This window comes from Lytechinus pictus, chromosome 19 (assembly GCF_037042905.1).
Source record: "Lytechinus pictus isolate F3 Inbred chromosome 19, Lp3.0, whole genome shotgun sequence".
NCBI classification, from domain to species: domain Eukaryota; kingdom Metazoa; phylum Echinodermata; class Echinoidea; order Temnopleuroida; family Toxopneustidae; genus Lytechinus; species Lytechinus pictus.
This window is the reverse complement of record NC_087263.1, coordinates 13315001-13323595: the sequence shown is the minus strand read 5'-3', so window position 1 is coordinate 13323595 and position 8595 is coordinate 13315001.

The following is an 8595-nucleotide window of genomic DNA, read 5'->3' as shown; positions in this document are numbered from 1 at the left end:
GCATTAAATTATTATAACAATAAAATTTTCGATTATGATAGGAAGGGGGGATTTTTTTCCTGGAATTAATTAGAATTTGAAAAATTACCCAATGATTTCCAGAATATTTTGTATTTTTAAATAACAAGAATAGAATGTGCTGGCTGTTTTCATTATCACAATCATGATCACACTTTTGGAGAACAAAAGGGAGTATGCCTCATAGTAAAAAAAAAATTATAACCATCTCTTTGCGAAGAAAGAATATGAATATCATATACACGCATCGATATGGGGGATGGTCGTTCAAGTCATTCTGGACAATTACCATCAATAAAAATGGTGAATATCTATAGGCCTAGTCTTAATTCTTCTTTAGCTGATTTATGCCATCTCCGAAATCCCCACGCATCATTAAAATGAAAGTCAACATTTTTCCAATAAAAAGCGAGCATTCTTCTCTTCAAAACGATAAAAGAATCATTACGCAATAATTGATACCACAAAATAATCTCCTGTATAATCTACCACATCATCATTCTCCGTTATTTTCTGAGAGCATTTCCTTCGGATATTTAGGTGAAAACATTTTATTTTCCGCCACGCCCCACCCACGTATATTCCCAATTTGAGTAGGTCTTATATTATAGCAGTCTCTTCCATTTCTCCGACCGGAAAGCAGCACCCCGCATCGCCGAACGTTTGGGGCGGTTGACCATGCATTGCCGCTTGGCGCCAGCACCGCAAGACCACTCGTGTGGCATTTCGTTTCGAAGTATCAGTGATAGAGAGTTGCATATTCAATTATTAAGATAATTTGAGCAGATGAATAGTTTTATCCGTATATTTCCCTTCCTTGCAATGACAGAATGATGATTAATTCCTTTGCATTATATAAATACATTATTGTGAGCATATTATTTGTCTGTAAAATTTATTTTGTTAAATCAAGTGGGTCCAAGACAGTGATATATACGCCTTTATACGAATAAAAACGAAAAAGCGAATGGAGGTATGATTCAAATAATAAAAACCAAAAATACATGATATTTACTTCATTGCTATTCATCATTTCATTTCGGTTTTATTTCCACAAATCCGTTACGTTACAAAACTTTGATGCAATAACATGAACAGCAGCGTAAGCATATTCAATAAAATTAGTACGCTACATGGTTAAATTACATTAAACGGAAATGTGCATGGAGAAAACTTTTGAAGCAGAATGTCTTTAGATAAAGGTTTCTTTATTATAAATAACTTTTCTTTTCAATGATCCTTACCAGTATAAAAAAAAATTAAACATCGGTTTAAACCAAATGATTTAGATATTCACAATTTCAAACTGCTACCCGGCGGGGGTATTTTAATTTTATATATTTTCCTCCCTTTAAGAGTACAATTGGAATGCTTATACCCCCATTTTCAAGTCTTCTGTTGTATAACTTAATTGTTTATTGACTTATTCATCACAATTATTTGCCTATAAATTCGTTTTGATAATTTTTCTCTCTTTTTGGTTCATTTTCCCGCCAATCCCCAAAAGTAAATTGAATCTTGCCATTTGTATGCGGCGTATCACTATCTCAACAGTACAGGCAAAACCATGGATGTATTTAATTCCCTGTTCTAAACAACTCTATTAAAAATCTAAACAACTCTATTGAAACTTGTCACCATGAGTTGAATATTCCTAATTTTTATTCTGCTTTCTTGTTAAAAAAAACCCATTGTTACTCGGTGCATGTAATTGTAATGATTGTTACACAATATGGGTTTGCGCCACCACCGGTAAAAAAGCGCCACTGAAATTAAAATTGAAACAAGCGACCATGTACCTGCTCTGTTTTTATTTCCTTTTATTTGTTAACTTATTAATTCATCAGTAATTTTTTTTAGATTATTGTCTTTATTCTTTCATTTGAATATAGATATAAAAAGAAGGTACACCGATGGTAGAAAGATTATATAGATACGTAGACAAAGTAGGCCTATTCATTTATTTTGTTTTCATCTACATCTTTTCTGAAGTCTCCTATTCTCCGATCAGAATCATGATCGAAATTTCTCCCTTTCTTTTAGATTTCCGCCTGATTTTAGACAACTGAATAAATATTAAAAAACAGTGAAATGCTCGCTTTATAAATTTTAGCCATTAATAAGTCAGATCTTCATAAAGTCAAACAGCACTGAATTTGAATAAAACGTCTATACTTTTGACCGTTTGTGCAGCTTATCTTTTCAAAATCAAAGCATAGTATAAAGTATCGCCATTCTCGTGGAAGCTTAAACTGAAACACTGCACCGCGTTCACTATTTTACAAATTTCTGCCTAAATTTTAATAGGGATCGCATGCGATGTAAATGCTTACATCATGAGATTGCAAAAACAATTAACAATAACAGCAACAGCAGCAACAACAAACAAACTAACGAACAAACAAACAAAAAAAATCAACAACAATATACAGAAATTTCATCAAAAGGATGCATACCATTTTGTACAGTTGTATGTGTGTTGTGAGTGAGAAGATGGGAGGGGGTGGGGCTACATCCACTATGGCAGTGGTGATGATTTTCGCTTAGTTCGAGCAACAGATATTCGAGAGATAAAGTCATTGTAACTTTTTTTTGTCTTTATTTTTTTAGTCTCTATGTGTTGTCAGCGTGTTATAACAACACTATGGTTACACATCAAAAATAAAAAGAAAAACAAATGATTAAAAAATAACAAATAAGGGTTTCGGAATGTCGGCGCCACGTCTAAATCCTCGTGGTAAAATGGCCTTTCAAATTTTAGCCATTGGATTCCAGAGATTATTGTCATGATTATTTTATTTACAATGACTATTTTCCTCTCATATTTATTACTCATAATTTATGTTTGGCTAGATTATTGGAATTATAGCACAAACATGATGACTTCATACTAGGAGGTATATACAGTGGTGGTGGCGGGGGGGGGGGGGGTATTCAACCGGCGATCCAGGGGAACACACGGGACGCGTGACCCCCCCCCCCCGCACACACACACACACACACACACACACTCACCCTCATCCGCATTACACAAAGAGTAGGGCACTGGGAACGATTTTTGTTCACATGGGGTGCTGCCTAAGGTGAATAATACAAACAGCTTCCCCTCCCCCCCCCCACCTGGTAAATCTTCAGCACCACCAGCACCCCCCCCCCCCCACTTCCCAGGGCTATGATAAAGGATACAATAATTGTTGTGGCAGTTGTGCCCTTATATCGAGCCCCCTTTCCATGATGAGCACCTTTTGAAAAAAATATCTCCTTTTTTGTCAGGAATTCACCCTGCATGTTGTTTATTTCCGGTTTTACTGTATCCTTTTTTAAACTCTAGACAAATAATTACTTTAATAATAATTTATAAAGTCAAAGAGGGGCCTAAGCTTTCGATCCTAGCAGAATCTTCGTCGGAGGCAAAATGTTTTAAACAATGTTGTCGCTGAACTTCGAGCCATTATTCATAGCCGAAGTTTTCAGTATGGCCTAAACAAGGATCTGTCTTGGCTGGACAAATACAATTTTTATAAATAATTTCAAGAATTTCTCATAGGTTTATTATCATTATTATTGCTCTACTCTCCTCCATACATTATTAACAGTTGATTTCAAGATAGAGTGATTTGGGAGGCAATTGTCACCTCCTTTTATCGTAATTTATTTTCTTGATATATTATAAGCCTTTATCCTTTCTATTCTTGCATTTTCATGATTGTGGTGGCGTCATAATAAGTGATTGTTACGTAACAATGATATCCTCACGCGATAATTTTTACAGCCTGCGCCTCCAATATGCTTTTTTTTAATTATTATTATGATGGTGATGCTGTTTTGTGCGCGGTTCCATGACTACCACAATCATGAATGTTATTATTTCAGTTCTTGTCTCTGTGAGCTTTATTGTATCCCTGAGGAAGACGTCGAAAATTTGGAATTCAAAATAAACTGTTGGAACTAAGTACAATGCATTACCACTTTGCCTCATTAATATCTTCTATGTCAAACACGCGGAACGTAATATCGTCTTAATATATATATATATATATATATATATATATATATATATATATATATATATATATATATATTTATGGATGTTGTTTAATTGTGATTTTACCGCAAAGAGTGCATCAGTCCCACTCATACTCAATAGTGTAGGTGGAACTCCGCAGACCTTGGGAGGCAACCGCCAACCACTACTATAATCTCATCATGAATTCAACAGATAATACCATGCTCTATTATGGATCGTCCTCTTCAACACTCGAACAATTGATTTAAAAAAGTACTTCCACCTCATTCCACGAAGAAAATATCAACATTTCCAATTACTTTCATCGCTGCCTGATAATATCAAACTGTTTTTTCAATAAGCTTAAAGTTTTATAAAGTGATATGGTCTCATGGATCACTACATAATTTTCTTCCGATTTATTGTCTTTATCACAATACAATGTGCATCGTAAAGTGACACTTAATGTAAATAGATATGAATTTACAATGCAACGTTAGCCGAAGATCGGCAAATCAAATTGCAAATTATTGCCTGTTTGCTATTGTAACTGAAAATTATGGATAATTTATGTATGATATTGGCTATATCTGTAAACAAAATATTTATTTCTACCATTGATGTTCATCGCCATTTCCATAAATACATTCCCGTAACCCGTAACAATTCTGACAAGTAAAAACAGACAGACATAAGAAAATAAAGAATAAATGAATAGGCAAAAAACTTAAATCATCAACATTCTGTTTTATGAAGGGAGGGGAGACGGGGGGGGGGGGGTAGTCATACACATAGAAAGTACTTTGCAAACTCCAATCGACGCGAACATTCCAAACGCTCAAATCTTACCGAGAAATTGAAAATTCCCTATTTTTCCAACGAGAAAAATCAGATGATAGGTCAAAGTTGACGAACTAGATCAGAGGAAATATTGACGTGAGAAAACTTGATCCACTACATCCGAACTGAGGTCAACGTCACAGATGACGTCATAAAACACATACCGAGTTTGCACTTGGGTAAGCGTATTGTACATGTATGCCGTCATAAATTATGTAAACAAACCGCGTATAAAACTTTTATATACACCACTCACTATTGAAATTTCGGTAGGCGAACAATGAATATAGCGTGCGAAAGAGACATATCTCGGTTATGATCATTAATCCATTGACTTTTGGAAAAATATACAACGTTATAGAGTTCAGTATAATAGTATGCTTAGAATGAAATAGTACATAATGTAATTGACGTTGATCTATATTTGGGTGATGAAATAATGCAATGGATATAACCTTCCTTTCAAAACTTAAAATGATGTCTCTTCTAATTTTGTTTTAACAGTCGTGGTAAATCATAAGGTTATATAGCGGTGGCGGATCAAGGGGGGGGGGGGGCACAGCCGGACCGTGTCCCCCTTTTGAGACCCCCCCCCCCCAATACTTTTTATTGTAAAAATGCCATGCAAAGGCGCTAGTCATTTTTCCCCTCCTGGAACAAATGAGCTCAATTATGTGGTAAAGAACTTTTTATTGGTTCTTAAAATTTTCTGTACAAAATGCCCCCCTCGGAAAATTCCTGGATCCGCTCCTGATATAGGGCTCCACCCGCGACCTCAATTTTGCTAGTTATAAGGACCTTTGATTATAAAAGGAAAACAATTGTTCACTCATTCATGATATATTTAGGATTTATTTGTTTTAGTTACAGAATATTATTATTTCATGTCTTTTAGATAGTTAATGCGATGGACCTGCTCTTATGCTTTGTTTTTGTTTGAAAATATGTTTTTCGACCTTCAGATCACAATTGCTTTTTTTTAATTAATAAAGAATTTTTATTCTACCGAAAAGGTTTGGGGAAAAAACTTAATGGCCTCAAAAGCTGTCATAATGAAAATCATTGTCATGAATACATAACTCTCATGCACAACTGTAGTGATATCTGAAAAAACCATGTGACCTATCTAAATATTTTACACCAATTTTTTTTTCAAAGAGAATACGTAATTTTCAAAGGAGAAAAGAGAAAACCTTCCCCCAAATGATACATTTTACCAGGGAACTTTACAATCATGGTAAAAGCTTTTTGACATGTGAATCTGCGTGGAAACAGCAAAATTTCCCTACAAAAATCCAATGGTATTTTGCAAATATAAATTAGGTTCCAAAACACCCGCCTTGTACCGAAAACTTGATACACTTTACCCAGGGGTAATATGAACCAACAGGCAATAAAATGGGGGGGGGGGGGGGCACAACATGGCATATATAATGGGGCAAAATTAAACGTCGAGCGTCTTTAAAAAAGGGAAGGTTTAACAACTATCATTACGCTCCCTTGTCCCCTTTCATTCCTTCCCCTGTTTACTTTTTTTTCTCGGTCGTGAAATACTTTTTTTTGTGGAGGGGGTGCCCCCAAGCGCCCCCATTTATATCCTCTGTCAGTCCCTTTACCAGGAATCGAGAATTGCAAACAAAAAAAAACCTAGAACTACCCAGTCAATCGAAACGGAGTTCTAATTCATTTACTAAAGAAACCGATTATCCAGAGAGTTGAAACCGTGGATATCTTACATCTCTGATACCGGGGTTCCAAATTATTTCCTATATTTTTGTTTCTCTGGTATCGCTCGCCCTACATTCAGGTGCGATGAGTCGGGAGGTTTCGGGGAAAATTGATCGGATGATGCTAGCTGGGTATGGATTGCTAGACTTTGGAGAGAAAATGATGGATTACGACTGAACGAGGCGACTGAATATTCATTAAAGCGCATCAACTAAAGTGGGACAGCGACAATAAGGCAAATTTGGATCTACAAGGGGGTGGGGGGGGGGGGGGGGGGTGCTCGATGAATAATGTGACTAAAAAAATACAATAGAAAAGTATTTCATTTACTTGGGTCCCCTGGCGTTAAGGGGGTTTGTTAATTTGAGTAATTACCCTGTATTCATGATAGTACTGTATTTGCCATATTTCACTTTCCTTTTGATAACTATATGTTTTATTTGTAGATTGTCAACAATATATTTTTTGTAAGAGAATACGTATACATGTTGACTTTCTATCCGTTGGCGATTTCGTCTCCGCGTGCAAGCGAAAAGATCGTGTCCCTTTCGAATTTTGGCGCCCGTTAAGTCTTCGGGTATAGATTGAAATGTCTATTTCTTCCATAACTGCCCTTCTTTTCCCATTTTGACGCTCCCTGAAAGTGGCAGCAGAACCACATGCCCCCCCCGATCGGCCATCGTCGTCGTTTCTATACGAGAACAATGCTTCAAAGACGTTTTTCATGAGCAGGGAGGGGCGGCTATCTGGTCATCATTTCTTACCAGCAAAAAAAAAAAAAAAAATTCTTGCAAACATGGAGCACGGGGCACAATTTCTAAAATAATGCGAGTGAGTGAGTCGAGCAATGAATTTCTTTACCATTTGATTTTCAATATAAAAATCTTATCTTCTGATAAACCTGCATTTGGACATAATTGAAATATTAAGAAAATTAAATCACATCTCAACCTTTTCCTTAATTTTCCTCCCCTTTCCTCATTTTACCTTGGTCGTAAAACTTGATGAATGGGGGGGGGGGGGGGGGTTCTCATCGGTATGCCAGTGTGGATTTTAGCGGTGTACATCTATTTCTAAAGACATTTTTAATACTGTTATCGTATTGACACCATCATTCTTCAATAGAATGTGTAATAAACTCGTGACTTTACAAAACGAGGTAATACCTCACCATCACATGACCATGCATGAGACCAATGAAGATGAGGCAACGGTAAAATAAAGAAAGTGTTGTCATTTATCAGACTCACTTATCCCCTGGTTTTTGTGGGGGTTTCAACATTTTTTAAAGCTATTTCGCAAGAAATGGCGACACGAATTTCTTGGAATTCATCAATCGGACTAGACCCTATACCCATTCATTGATTATCCTTTTACTCAACGTGTTCATTCTTGTTTCGTTTGTCATATTACTTAACAGTTTTTAAGGGTTTTGGTGACATTCCATCATCTACAACATAATTGTATTTCAAAAGAAAATGGTTTTGAGGGATTTTCATTCAGAAGAGATAGTGAGAAGAATTGTAGGAGAATGCTCTTTGTGAACCGTATTTTATTTCATTTTTAAATCTCAAATCCCAATCAGTGTCATCGTCAAATTCCTTTCTCTTTTTTTTACTTTTTTTTTTTTTTTTTTTTTTTTTTTTTTCTCCCCCTCCTCCTCCTCTCCCTTCTTCTAGCTGCCTTCTTGTCTTCTTCTTCTTCTTCTTCTCCCTTCCTCCTCCTCCCCGAGTTCTATTGTTTCTCCCAAGTTATTAACAACTGAATAATTTTTAACACATCCATGATACTTTTAAATTCTAGTTTCATGCTGGTGTGTGTTACAACATATTTGTAAGTATTAGTTAAGAACACATTTCCCTAAAACAGTAGATATATTTCAATATCATGATCAACGAAAATTGAGATGCTCTCTAAAAAAAAAGAGCCTCAATTCATTTGGAATTGACCATCATAATCATGGGATAACGGTGACTCAGGCGGGTGTTGCCGTCGATTTCATC